The sequence below is a fragment of the Perognathus longimembris genome, chromosome 19, assembly GCF_023159225.1.
Source record: "Perognathus longimembris pacificus isolate PPM17 chromosome 19, ASM2315922v1, whole genome shotgun sequence".
Taxonomy (NCBI): domain Eukaryota; kingdom Metazoa; phylum Chordata; class Mammalia; order Rodentia; family Heteromyidae; genus Perognathus; species Perognathus longimembris.
The window spans coordinates 20,739,871-20,754,653 of record NC_063179.1 but is presented as its reverse complement, the minus strand read 5'-3'; the positions used below and the strand labels follow the sequence as shown (position 1 = coordinate 20,754,653).

Below are 14,783 nucleotides of genomic sequence, written 5' to 3'. Positions count from 1 at the left end.
ATTTTAAAAACAAATGTGAGAAATTGTATTTCCTAGTGGCTACAAAAATAGACCTTTAAATTAAAACAACTAAGCATGGAGTTTTGCCTATGCTTTTACAAAATTTTCTGTATTTTATTTGCTGAATTTTTGGACAAGACAGTCTCTGTATACTTTCTGAAATGCTACTGGTCAGATTGTAATTTTGCATGTCTAGATAACTGCAGCAGATACACCATGGAAGAAAATCTTAATGTTACAATAACGTATCTAAATTGTTTTAGTTTCTCTCAAATATATATTAGAGACATAGTGAATGCAAATTAGCTTTATGGTAGGCACCTCATATAAAATAATGAATGAAAGTAGACAAGGTCACTGTCTTTATATGGCTTACACCAATTTTTTTAGGTTATAGAGTTAAATTGTTGGAATGCCTAATCATTATTTCCCCAGTAAATCAATTAATAATTTGCTTTCCTAAATTTAGATTTTTGAGACAAGATAGCACTGTATAGTGTAGCCTGCCTGAAACACCCTATATATCCCAAGTTGTACTCTTGATCCTCTTGCTTCAGCCAGCCTGAGTAAGGATTGCAGGCAACGCACCAGTACCCTGTTGGCTCCAAACCAAGGTCTTACGTAGAATCATTTACACTAATAGTGGCATTATCTCTCTCTCTCTCTCTCTCTGTCTTTCTCTCTCTTTCCTTCTTTCTTCCTTCCTTTTCTTTCTTTTGTTCTCTTTCCTTCCTTCCTTCCTCTTTTTCTTTCTTTCTTTCCCTCTTTCTTCTTTTTAATAATTGTCTTCCCCGACACTATTGGTTTTGTTCTTACATTTTTGGAGCATTTACATCTAAAATTAATTGATTTATACTTTAACTTGTCAAATTTAGATGAACAGTAGTCCAAAAATATATAATCTGAACCAATATTGCCTGTCTTCGCTTTAAGGAATAAGTTGCCTGACTTAGTTTTATTTGCTGAGAATACTCATGGATATTCCCATTTGCATTTTTGATTAGTGAATGAATTGGGGAAGACTTAATAAAACATTCTAAACTGGGTTTTAAGTATTAGCTATCTATGAATTATATTGCCAAAAATTGGTATAAGTGACAAATTATAAATTTATTAAGAATTTTTATCTTCAAAATAAATACATAAATTTTACCATAAAATCATTGGGATAAAATTTTAAAAAGTAATCGTCTTGCTATTTTTATGCCTGCCTATTATCCTTTGTTAGTTATAAAATTATCACTAGCTAGGTGCTAATGGCTCAAATGTGTAAGCCCAACTAACTACTCAAGAGGCTGAGATCTGAAGATTGCAATCCAGAGATAGCCAGGGCAAAATCCTTGAGACTCAATGGTATAGCACTAACCTTGAGCAGAAAAAGTCAAGCAAGAGCATAAAGACAAGCACCCCCCTTCAAAAAAATATCTCTAATAGGAACAGTTTTTTTTTAAAGATAGAAAAAGTATAAAAGACAAATACTGTATGTATATTTCATCAGATACTTTTATTATGCTTGTCCTGGGGCTTGAACTTGGACTGGGTGCTGGCCCTGAGCTGCATTTTCTTAAAGCATAGCACTCGACCCCTTGAGCCACAGCTCTATTAGAGATGGCTTTGAACGCAATCATCAGATTTCGCCTTCCTGAGTAGGTAGGATCACAGGCTCCATCTCATAGGTTACTTAAGACTCAAAGTTATTTCATATTTAAGGAAACGGAATGGCTTTTAGAAATGAGAAAATACTTGAATTAAGAACTGATTAAGGATGGCGATTTTGAGGGACAGACTACTAAATTATCAGACAACATTCTGAATATATGTTCTTGTTACAAAGTTTTAAAGTTTCTTAATCAAATTTGTGATGACATTTATGAAAGTTAAATTCAATGTATGTATTATCTGCATTTTTGCTAACTAAAATTATAAAAAGCGGCTGGGAATATGGCCTAGTGGCAAGAGTGCTTGCCTCGTATACATGAAGCCCTAGGTTCAATTCCTCAGCACCACACATATATAGACTAGGCCAAAAGTGGCGCTGTGACTCAAGTGGCAGTGCTAGCTAGCCTTGAGCATAAAGAAGCCAGGGACAGCCCTCAGGCCCTGAGTCCTAGACCCAGGACTGGCAAAAGTAAAAATGAAATTATAAAAAGTTAAAAATTTTTCCTTCACTACAGTTCATTCATCTTGGCCTTTTCTGTCTTTGAATGTATTTTGTCCTTTCTATAGGCCTTTTCTCCCATAATTAAAAACTTTCTTTAAAGTTATATACTTTATTCCATGAAATCTGTTTATAATCCTCTGACCTAACTATGCTTCATGTTTTTGTGTTCATATGCCTTCCTTATATCTTTAAATCAAAGTTACCAATCACAGGTTATACTATATATGTCACTGAGCAGTGCATAGAATAGGACATCAAGGAAATGCATTACTGATATATGATTTCAGTGTAAAGTTTAAGGTAATAAATCTGCATGAAAGCTGAATTTTGAAACCTACACATACATGCTGGATGTGAACCAGAGAGTTAAAGTATATATGTATTTCAGTGCTGACCTAATCTAGAGAAATATCAATCAATTTAAAATTACTTTACCTATGAAGCCAGGATATAATTTCTTTGTTTGTTTGTTTTTTGCCAGTCCTGAGGCTTGGACTCAGGTCCTGAGCACTGTCCCTGGCTTCCTTTTGCTCAAGGCTAGCACTCTACCACTTGAGCCATAGTGTCACTTCTGGCTTTTTCTGTTTATGTGGTGCTGAGGAATCAACAACACAGGGCTTCATGTATGCGAGGCAAGCACTCTACCACTAGGCCATATTCCCAGCTCCAGGATACAGTTTTTATTAAAAACTTAAAATAGCTACAGTAAATATGAAGGGAGGTTTGTGATGCTCATTACACCTGCTCTTTTACATAGATTTTATTGTAGTCAAAGTATCTGCTTTAGACTACTGTTTATGGCTCTTTCTTGGTCATATATCATTATGAATTATTAAATAATTTAGTGTGCTGTGGACTAGCATTTAAAATACAGTAAAGGACAAAGTATGACTGCATTTCAGAAGGTAAAAATAAATGTTTTAAAACAGACATGCATTTTGTAAGTCTGTATGGTGTGGGTACAGCAAAAATAAAAGCGTGGGTTTTTATTTTTTAACTCCAGTTTTTCCTTTATTTCCTTTTTAGCAAATGGGGAAAAAAAGGAATTAGAAATTTCTGATGCCTATGAAATAGTGAATTGTAGAGGAAACATGAAAATACTTTTGAGATCTGATACTAGTTTCTGGAAGGTACTCTTAAGGTGAGGTGTCAGAAATAAAATAAATTGGTGGCAAAAATGTGAAATATGGAGGAGGAAATCTTTTTCTAGTGGATCTACATTGATTGTATTTACATCTGGTTATTAATGATCTATTTAGCACATTTTTCTAACCTAATATATCTGATAACAGCATAATAATAAACGTGAGGCAAAAGATCTTTGTTTCTGCCTATCCCCATCTTCCTTTCAACTTCACAAGCAAATGCTTGTTATTAGTCCTAAGAGAGCAAAGCACATTGCCATATTTTACAGAATAATAACAAGTTATACCTTAAAAATAATTTTCTAAATCTTCTCTTCCAAAATGTTTTTTATTTAAAAACTATGAAAAAGGTTTTTCTCCCAAAGCATAAGAATATAGTTGACTGTCATTTGATTTCAAACTAGTTCTATATATTTAAATAAATGCACTTAAAATATGTAAAATTTAAAGGGAGGCTTTAAGAGAATTTTGTACAGAATCAGAGAAATTATACTGTATTGTATGAGTGGAGAAAAAAAACTCTGTCCAAGACAATGGATAAGGATTATACTATACTAAAATATCTGAATAAAATTTATAAACATTTCATTACAACTTAAGCTTTTCATTTCTATTTCACTACTTATTTGCTATGTGTAGATTTCAATATTGTAATCTTGGAACTGTTTTAAAAGGCACTAAAATATTTGCTTTTCACAGTAGTCAAGAAATTAAAAAGAATCATAACTATGATATACTTTGGTGTTGTACCTGACACTAAGGGTCCTAATTTAAATGAAACTTTAGCTGAATACGAAATTAACCAGAGAACGTAACTGCTAATTATTGAACCAAGGCTTATTCACCCCCAAATTTTTCATCAGTGTAATAAATTACTCTATTACACTAAAAAAAAAAAAAAAAAAAAAAAAAAAAATTATAATGTTAGCCACCAGGGGGGGCTAAATCTGTCTTGAGAGAGAGCTGGGAGAGACCACATGACTTCCTGTTTTGAAATTAACTGTTGTAACAGCTGTTCTCTTTTTTCTTTTAGTATATCAAAAAACAGGGGAAGGTTACCTACCAGATATCAAATGTGGATAGAATAACAATTTTAATTGTCAAAGTTATCTTGTAGGAAGCAAATTACAAACAATACACTTATATCAAACTAGAGAGACCCGAGGGAAGAATATTGGACATGAAAAGAATTATTTTAAAACCAGATGCTGAAAACGAGCAAGTAAAACATGTAAACATTAGAATACTGATTTTTTTCCTACCTTAGGTGGTGAAATGTGGATCAGAACAAGCAGAAAGTTTATCAACCATTAAGCAGAGGAAATTCAAATATGTGAAAGTAGACAAGTATTATAATCTAACATGGAAAAACAGTAAACAACTTACAGGTGTGAGGAATTGCTATTCAGCTATAACAGTAAACCTTTCTTAGGAATTCTGCATTTGTTTAAAGTGGATATTGGATCCTAAAGCATATTTTAAAACTAAAGTTTGGGCCAGCTACCAGTGACTCACACTTGTAATCCTAGTTACTCAAGAGGCTGAGTTTTCAGTTCCAAGGCAGCCTAGAAGCCAGCCCAGACAGAAAAGTACATGAGACTCTTACCTTGAATTAATTAACAAAAGGCAGGAAGTGGAGCTGTGGCTCAAGCAGTACAGTGCTAGCATTGAGTACAAAAGGTCTGGGACAGTACCCAGGCCCATGACAAATATATATACATATGTGTATATATATATACGTATATGTGTATATATGTATGTTTATATATGTATATGATTATATATTGTCATATATAGTTACTTATACAAGTAGGTTGGACTTTTAAATTTATACATATTTAATATAAAAATGGGATAAATTTTAGTAGGAAGTTATTATAATGAAGTAGTATAATGAGGTGATTTTTCACTAAGTACAGAAAATGGAATCATTTCTACTCTCCCTTATAAACACAACCTGTTTTGTCACAGTATTTGGAGGACGATAGTAACTAACTGATAACTGTATTATTGTCAGCCTCTTAGGAGCCTCAAAATGTTTGGTAAAATGAGTGCATACTGAATGAATAAATATTATCTTTATTATTTCAGATAGAGCTGAGTTAACTCAAAAAAATTAAAGACTAAACATTTATATGTTAACACTGAAACAATAACAGATTTGGGCAAGTTTTGGCTATATCTACATTTGTTCATGTGTTTACTCAAAATATTCTTGAACAGGGGCTGGAGATATGGCCTAGTGGCAAGAGTGCTTGCCTCGTATACATGAGGCCCTGGGTTCGATTCCCCAGCACCACATATACAGAAAATGGCCAGAAGTGGCGCTGTGGCTCAAGTGGCAGAGTGCTAGCCTTGAGCAAGAAGAAGCCAGGGACAGTGCTCAGGCCGAGTCCAAGCCCCAGGACTGGCCAAAAAAAAAAAAAAAAAAAATTCTTCAACACTTTCCATAGTAAGGAACCACATCTTCATTATGAATTAGACCAAGTTTTTAAGGTTGGGTTGTTTTGTTTTTGTTTTAGTTTTTGTTTTTGGCCAGTACTGGGGTTTGAACTCAGGACCTGAACACTGTCCCTGGCTTCTTTTTGCTCAAAGCTAGCACTCTGCCACTTGAGACCCAGCGCCACTTCCAGCTTTTTCTATATATGTGGTGCTGAGGAATCGAACTCAGGGCTTCATGTATACGAGACAAGCACTTTACCACTAGGCCATATTCACAGCCCCCAAGTTTGTAAGTTTTATTGAAAGATTTTATTGGAATATAAGTCATACAAATTCATAATGCAACTACTGGCTCCAATTAAGTGGTATTCATGGAGTAGTGAGTACCAGAGGTAAACTAAACCTCTCAAAGGTCAGTTTAGTCATGGCAATGATATTCGAAATAAAACTGATCTCATATTAGTCGTAGAAGAATTTTAAAGCCAAAAAAAAAAACCCCACCCAAATCAACAGGTAATTCCTACTTTATGTGCTTCATTTCTTATACATGTTGTAATTAATATGGGCTAGTAGAACTGTAACAACAACCTGATTTTTTAAACTATATTTTAAATTTTGTTAATGTGTGAGCTGGGTGTCAGTGGTTCATGCCTATAATCCTAGCTACTTAGGAGTCTGAGGTCTGAGGATTATGGTTCAAAGCCAGCCCAGGATGGAAGGTCCAAAAGTCTGGAAGTAAAGCTATGGCTCACATGGTAGAGTACTAGCCTTGAACTCAAAAGCTCAGAGACAGTGCACAGGCCTAGAGTTCAAGCCCCGGGACTGACACACACACACACACACACACACACACACACACACACACGTTAATGTTTCCATTATGGAAAAAATTCCTTTGAAAATTACACTAATAAAGTGGCAATAGCTTTATCATGAACCAGTTTCTTACTGGCAAGCATCCTAACAATAAGCCCATACCAAAGCCTAGTAAAAAGTTTGTTATTGTAGCCAAAATTTCAAAATATAGTGTATTTATCTAGTTTTTATTTAATAGTGCACAACTTTGTAACAATAAAAAAAGACTAAAGAAAGGAAAATAACTCATACCTTGTCTTAATCCAAAGAAAAGGAGGATGACGTTAGAAAAAAACATCAAGAAAATGATTTCCAGTGAACAAAGTCAGATCTGAGTAAAGAATGTGTCCCTAAAAAAATTAAACAAAATTATCTTAGTAATGATAGTTTATTTTTCTTCTTTGCCAGTCTGTACTTGCCAAGCTTTTTAGGATAACTATAAATCACTCAATAATAAGAAAAAAATATTATGTTTTCATTCTATTTTGTAAAAATCAGAAAGGTTGCAAATAAAAAGGCTCTTTTGCAAAAACGCAAAGCTGACTATAGGCCAAATTGTGAATCCAGGTCATTTAGCTGAAGCATTCACCATTTCTCCATCTTATTCATTACTCTGTGCTTCATGTTTCATCCAGTGAACGATCAGCCCCACCTCCTCTTACCACCAATAACTCCATTTGGCCTCTCAAAAATAAAACTTTGGGTTGGGAATGTGGCTTGTAGATAGAGTGCTTGCCTAGCATTCATGAAGCCCTGGGTTCCATTCCTCAGCACCACATAAAAAAAAAAAAGCCAGAAGTGGTTCTGTGTCTCAAGTGGTAGAGTGCTTGCCTTGAGCAGAAAGAAGCCAGGGACAGTGCTCAGGCCCTGAGTTTAAGCCCCAGGACTGGTGTTCATGTACGTATGCATGCATGCATCAATCAATCAATCATTAATTTGTTTGAATGCTAGTGGCTCAAGCCTGTAATCTTAGCTACTCAGATGGCTAAGATGTGAGAAGCACAGTTCAAAGCCAGCCTGGGCAGGCACGTGTGCGAGACTCTTACCTCTGCTGAACTGTCCAAAAGCTGGAAATGGAACTATGGCTCAAACGGTAGAGCATTAGTTTTGTGCAAAAAAGCCTAAGGACAGCACCCCGGTCCTGCCCTAGTACAAGCCCCAGGCTTGGCACACACAAATAGATAAACATATTTAGTGTCTTCTCCAATGTAACAATTCTTTTGTTACATCTCAGCAAATTTTGACCTATTATAAGCAGAATTAAAATGCAGTCCAATTAGTTCATTATCATGACATAAGAAACCAATACAGACTGAGCCAGATGTGTTGGCAAATGCCTGTTATCCCAACATTTAAGAAATGAAGGGAGAAAAATTGAAAGTTCAACTCTATCTTTGAGCTATATCATGAATGAAACTATGTCAACTAAGCAACAAAAGTATGCAGATAAAACAAGGATAGACCTCTATTTCTCTTTTCTCACTCTCTCTCACACCCACCCCCCCCCCCACACACACACACTTTTCAAGACTATCTGCTTAAAACAATGCAATTACTTTTTTCACTCAAGGCTGGCCTTACTAATACAATTGATCTTAATCACCTTTGATAAAGGTTCTAACAACTCCCCATTGAGAATCAGGAATAATGTCAAAATTATACTGTCATTTGTACTTTACTTGCTTATAGATACACACTGATATTTAAAAATAGTTTATCCAGGAGGATTTTATTGTTACGTTTAATGTACTAGGTGAATTTACTTTGGCGTACCCCCTGTGGTCACTGTATATGATTTTGGTACACTGGATATTGTATATATGTTTATCTGAACTAGGGAAAGGAAAGAAAAATGAGGGAGGGTGTAACAAATAAGACAAGAAATGTACTCACTACCTTATTATGTAACTGTACCCTCTGTACATAACCTTGTCAATAAAATTTAATTAAAAAATAAAATGTATGATCAGATTATGATTATATAAATATGAAAAAAATAGTTTATCATATAATTTAGTCATTTTCAATTAAGTCAACATTTCAATACAAAAGTTGAAGCTAAAATAGTACCCCTTCCGGTACTATTAAAGACACAGTAAAAGCTAAAGATTGTGATATCTAGGAATAGCACCACACACATTATTGGACAGGATGATCCTCTTTATATATGATGCCTTCCCCAATACTTGTACTGCTAGATTAATAACATCACTTTTACTAATGATTAAGCTACCTGGCAGTATCAGATGTGTTGAAAGGAGAAGCCAAAAAATTTGTCTTTTCACTTAATCAGTCATACTTGAAAGTATGTATTTACAGTGTATTCACATGTACATCTGTGGGAGGGGTGGGGGAAGGACACAGAATCAAAGGAAAGAGAGTGAAAAAGTACAGCAGTGGAGTACATTGGACATTGATGAAAGTGAACTATGCCACTCGTGGGTGGAGATGGGAGGGAGAGAATGGTAGAGAACGAGGGAACAGATAACACAATGTGAAAGAAATGTACTTATTACTTGAAGTAGGTAAACATAACCCTGCTGTCTATCACCTCTAAAACAATAAATAAATCAGAAAAAAAACAACAACTCTGTATATATTGCAAGAGGACCTGGGCTAAATCCATAGCATCTCAGAAAAAGAAAAAAGACAACTCTGGATGTAGTATTTTATATCAAGTCACTTAAACTTTCTAAATCCCAATTCTTTCACCTCAAAGTAGAAATAATAGTATGGCTAGCCCACATGGATAGGGTGAAGAATTGAAAAGCGGAGGCTGGGAATATGGCTTAGTGGTAGAGTGCTTACCTCGTTATATATGAAGCCCCAGGACTGGCAAAAAAGAATTGCAAAGAGGAAATACTCGTTGCTTGGCACCTAGTTACTCTAAATAAATGCTTTTCAGGAGTTTGCATTCTGACTTTTATTAAGCAAATTACTCAAAATAACTCAATGTGTATATTTTTTTAAATATCTACCACAGGGGGCTGGGAATATGACCTAGTGGCAAGAGTGCTTGCCTCCTACACACGAAGCTCTCGGGTTCGATTCCCCAGCACCACATATATGGAAAACAGCCAGAAGGGGCGCTGTGGCTCAGGTGGCAGAGTGCTAGCCTTGAGCGGGAAGAAGCCAGGGACAGTGCTTAGGCCCTGAGTCCAAGGCCCAGGACTGGCCAAAAAAAAAAAAAAAAAAAAAAAAAAATTTTATATATATATATGTATATATATATATATATATCTCTACCACAGGATTCACATAAATATTTGGCAATAATATTTTTAATTTTTAAATACAGCTTGAGAATATTTTTAAGGTTTTTCCTCTTTAACCTCTTCCTTGAAAACTCAAAAATTACCAGTTATCGCTACACATTTTTTTTCTCAAACTATCCATGTTATTGAAATTAAAAACAAAGAAATATTCTTTTGTTTTTTGTTTTGCTTTGTTTTGTTTTTTGCCAGTCCTGGGACTCCACTGTCACTGGCTTCTTTTTTGCTCGAGGCTAACACTCCACCACTTGAGCCCCAGCGACACTTCTGGCCTTTTCTGTTTATGTGGTGCTAAGGAATTGAACCCAGGGCTTCATGCATGCAAGGCAAGCACTCTACCACTAAGCCATATCCCTAGCCCAGAAATATTCCTTACTATAAAATTAATATGCTGTGACTAAGTATAAGATTATATCTATTTCACTAGTGAGTATTACTAGCCTGTCACAACAGTAAAGGCCCAAATAAGAAGGATGTCATCATAATTTTCATGAAGATGGAGTTAAAATCTTAACTCTTTATATGTCAACGTATATGCAAGTTATCACAAAACAGTATGAATACTATAGCATTAGTCACTGCTTCTTAGATATCCTAGAAAATAATATTCTTCTAAACTTTTTATTCCTAAGAGTAATAGAGTAAATAAGAACTTGTTTTTTGAACTAAGAGTAGTAGAGTGTGAATATGATCAAAGTACCTTATATGCAAGCATGGAAATGTCATAATAAAACCCTTGACTATTTCAATTTAATAAACACCAATAAAAAGGCATACCAAAATATTAGTAGTCATTATATTAGTCATGAATTGACATTTTTATATCTTTATTTCCAATTGTATTGTGAAGTTACTATTGCTATAATAAAAAGATTACTAATATTGAAAAGACTATTTGACATAAAAGAAACAAATTTGTATGTGATAGTCTCGGGGCTTGGACTCAGGGCCTGAACACTATCCCTGGCTTCTTTTCGCTCAAGGCTAGCACTCTACCTCATGAGCCACAGTGCCACTTGCGGCTTTTTCTGTTTATGTGGTGCTGAGGAGTCGAACCCAGAGCTTCATGCATGCTAGGCAAGCACTCTATGGCTAAGCCACATTCCCAACCCTGTCTCTGACTTTTGATCAAGGCTAGCATTCTACCAGTTGAACCACAACTCCACTTCTGGCATCTTGGTGATCAGTTGGAAATAAGAGTCTCACACTTTTCTGCTGGGCTAGCTTTGAACTTCAATCCTTAGATTTCTACCTCTTGAGCAGCTAGAATTATAGGCAGGAGCCACCAACACTCAGCAAAGAAACCTTTTTTTTTGGGCAAATCCTGGGGCTTGAACTCAGGGCCTGAGCACTGTCCCTGGCTTCTTTTTGCTCAAGGTAAGCACTCTACCACTTGAGCCACAGTGCCACTTCTGGCTTTTTTTATGTGGTGCTGAGGAATGGAACCCAGGACTTCACGCATGCTAGGCAAGCACTCTACTAAGCCACATTCCCAGCCCCAAAGAAACAATTAAAAAAAATTTTTTTTCATGTCAGGTGCTGGTGGCTCAGTCCAGTAATTCTAGCTACTCAGGAGGTTGAGATCTGATGATCACAGTTCAAAGCCAGCTTGGGCAGGAAAGACTATGAGACTTTTATTTCCAACTAACCACCATAAAATGAGTTGTGGCTCAAACTGGTAGAAAGCTAGCCTTGGGCAAAAGAGCTCAGGGACAGTGCCCAGACCCTGAGTTCAAGTCCCATGAATGACAAAAAGAAAAAAGAAAACATAACAAAAAACTTGTCCTATCTTCATTGGTTAAAAGCAAAGGATAAAATATGTTCAGTAGAATAAGAAAACAACCAAAAGAAACTAGTAATGTAGCCATCTTAATCTTTCTGGCTAAACTGTTTAATTGAAAATTAAAGGTAATTTAAGTAACTGCTAAACAGAGGCAGCATGGTACTGCAAGAAAAAAAATAAAAACATGGATTTAAGAATAACATCTGGGGGGCTGGGAATGTGGCTTAGTGGTAGAGTGCTTGCCTTGAATGCATGAAGCCCTGGCTTCAATTGATTCCGCAGTACCACTCAAGTGGCAGAGTGCTAGCCTTGAGCAAAAAGAAGCCAAAGGACAGGGCTCCGGCTCTGAGTTCAAGCCCCAGGACTAGCAAAAAAAAAAAAAGGAGAATTAACATCTGGGAAGTGGTGCGGTGGTTCAAGTGGTGGAGCCCTAGCCTTGAGCTGAAGAGCTCAGGGACAGGGCCCAGGCCCAGGGTTCAAGCCCCACGACCAACCAAAAGAACAAAGTGACATCTGGGCTCACCTCCTTAATCTTCCAGAGCAACTGAACTTTTGAAGTGAAATTTCATTAGGATTTTCAGTGAAATGTAATGTCATGAGACATGTAAAGACTCAGAGACACAGTGGGTGTTGTTGAGATTTCATTTTCCCTACATTCCTCTTGATTTGTTAAAAGAAAAGGAAAAAAAAAAAACCCACACACTTCCTTGGGACCTGGTTTCCAAGTACAGTGAGCGAAATCCTTCGCATCCAGGCTTCCTTTATTTTGAACACTAAACGTTAGTTTTCAAATTCAGTTGTATTTAACTTAATTACACCTTTCGTAAATAATCCCCGTCGACACTAATACGAACACTGAGTTCTCCAGGTAAATTCGGGATTGGTTTTTTTTCCCCCTCCTCATGACCGAAACTACCTTGACCAGGCGTTTCCCCCAGGTAGGGGATGTAAAGTTTATTCGCGGTGTTTCCGCCGGCGCCCGGCAGGAGCCCGGCTTCTGAGGGAAGGAGGCTGGGGCGCCCCCGCAGCCCGGAGCCGCCCCGCTGAGGACCGGGGACCACTTCAGTGTCGGGGAGAGGGACTTGTAGATGACATATATATATATATATATATATATGGCAGCTGGAGAGAGACCCCCCCGGACGGAAACTCGATATTATTAGAGAATTACCGAAGTCTCGACGTGGAGGGGAGAGACCCCGACGCCGCCTCTCACCTGAGCGGGAAGTTTTGGACTGAACCATTCTTCCCACGGAGGGCTTATAAGATAGGCGAATTAGATTTCAACTTCACCATTTCACCTCAGAGTTGCTTATAGTGTCGTCCACGTTGTCTTACTTGGCTTTTTTTCTATTGCTCATATGGGTCGCAGTGAAGTTCCTTGACTGAATAGGAGGGTAAATAAGTTAAAATGCCAAGGAATCTCCCCCCACCTCTCTGGGAAAATGGAACAGTCCACTGGCGGCCGACGCCGTGCGGCCGGGGCGGGGCGGAGCGGCCGTGGCTGGAGGTGGGGCCCGACCTCCGCGCTGTGCGGAGCTGAGGGCCCTGCCCAGCGCGGCGCGGCGCGCCGCGGGGGGGGGGGGGGGGGCGGCGAGAAGGGGGGGCGGGGAGGAGGTATGCGGACTGGCCTGAGAAAGGGCCAGAAATTATAGTAAAGTGCATACGATTTTCTTATTTAAGCAGTTGGCCCGCCCTAATATTTTTCAATGTCAATAGTGAGAAAAACAGACTTTAAAATTTTTTTCTTAGCATGAAGATAACTACCACCTCTAAGGTAGAGTGATGGAAAGGGTTGGGATTGTTCGGGATGCTTTGTATTGTGTAACAATGAAACTGACTTTGGACAACTAATGTGTGCGCTAATAAAAAAATATATATATACTCGAACTGTAACAAGCCAGCACTATTTTTTACCTTTTTACATAATTGATGATATAAATTAAGTGAATTTCAGTGAATATCCCCCCCATTGAGCATTCAATATAAAGATTGTGAAAATAATATATGAAGTGGCCTTTAAAAAACGAAAGCGATTATTTTTTTATTTGAATTGTAGTATATAAACATTGCTTCAAAAATTGAAACAAGATGCAAAGGCATAACAGAGAAAAAAAAAAAAGGTCACCTATCCTATTGCCCAGAGATAAATCACTGCTGAACTTTTGCCCATTTTCCAGTATTGTATAACTGTATGATACTGTTCTTTACACTCCTTTTTAATAAATAATACCATCTGTCATGAAATACAGGTTAACATCTTTCTGTGACTAGGTGATATATAGTTGAACAGCAAGTTACTTAATCATTGTTAAAGGGTAAATTATTTCTAAACTTTTAAATGCATATGAGTAGTGCTACAGAGAATATCCTTGTAATTCATCTTTGAGATATGTTTATTATAGGATTTCTTGAAGTGGAATTGCTGGTTCAAAAACACTTATCTGTTTAAAGATTTGGTACATATTTTCAAACTGCCTTTCCAGAAGCATGTTATCAATTTACAATCCCACAAAGTACAGTAGAATATTCATCTGTAATACACATTACTATGATCAAACCTACTATATATTTTTTCTTTGAACTCAATATTTTAACACTTAAATAAATCCTTTTTCCTTTTCTACAAGCCAGACCTTTTTCTCTCCTTCCCTGCTTCCCTCCCTCCTTGTGCTCTCTTCTCTCTCCTTCTTTCTTTCTTACTCCTTGCTCTCTCTGTATCTGTGTCTGTGTGTCTCTCTGTCTCTTGTTTCCCTGTCTGTCTCTGTCCTTTCTCATTCTCTCTCCTTTCTCTCTGCCTCTCTTCTCTATCTCTTTCTCTCTGCTCCTCTCCTCTCCTCTCCTGTCCCCCCCCCCTTTCTCTCTCTCTCTGTCTTGCATATGCCCACACCTTCCAGGTGCTGGTGGTTTATGCCTGCAATACTAGCTATTCAGGAGGCTGACAACTGTTCCAAGCCGGCCTGGGCAGCCAAGTCTATAAGATTCTTTTTTTTTTTTTTTTTGCCAGTCCTGGGGCTTGAACTCAGGGCCTGAGCACTGTCCCTGGCTTCTTTTTGCTCAAGGCTAGCACTCTACCACTTGAGCCACAGCACCACTTCCAGCTTTTTCCATATATGTGACGCTGA

The 14,783-nt window shown here is 37.2% G+C and overlaps 1 long non-coding RNA gene across 1 annotated transcript; it reads right to left on the bottom strand.

Annotated features, from left to right (window-relative positions):
* Positions 1-463: 463 nt before the first annotated feature.
* On the bottom strand, positions 464-14,326 carry LOC125367659. Its single transcript, XR_007214120.1, has 2 exons — positions 14,295-14,326; positions 464-652 (listed from the first exon to the last, which is right to left on the bottom strand). It is a non-coding gene; the product is annotated as an uncharacterized LOC125367659 (long non-coding RNA).
* Between the last annotated feature and the right edge of the window lie 457 nt (positions 14,327-14,783).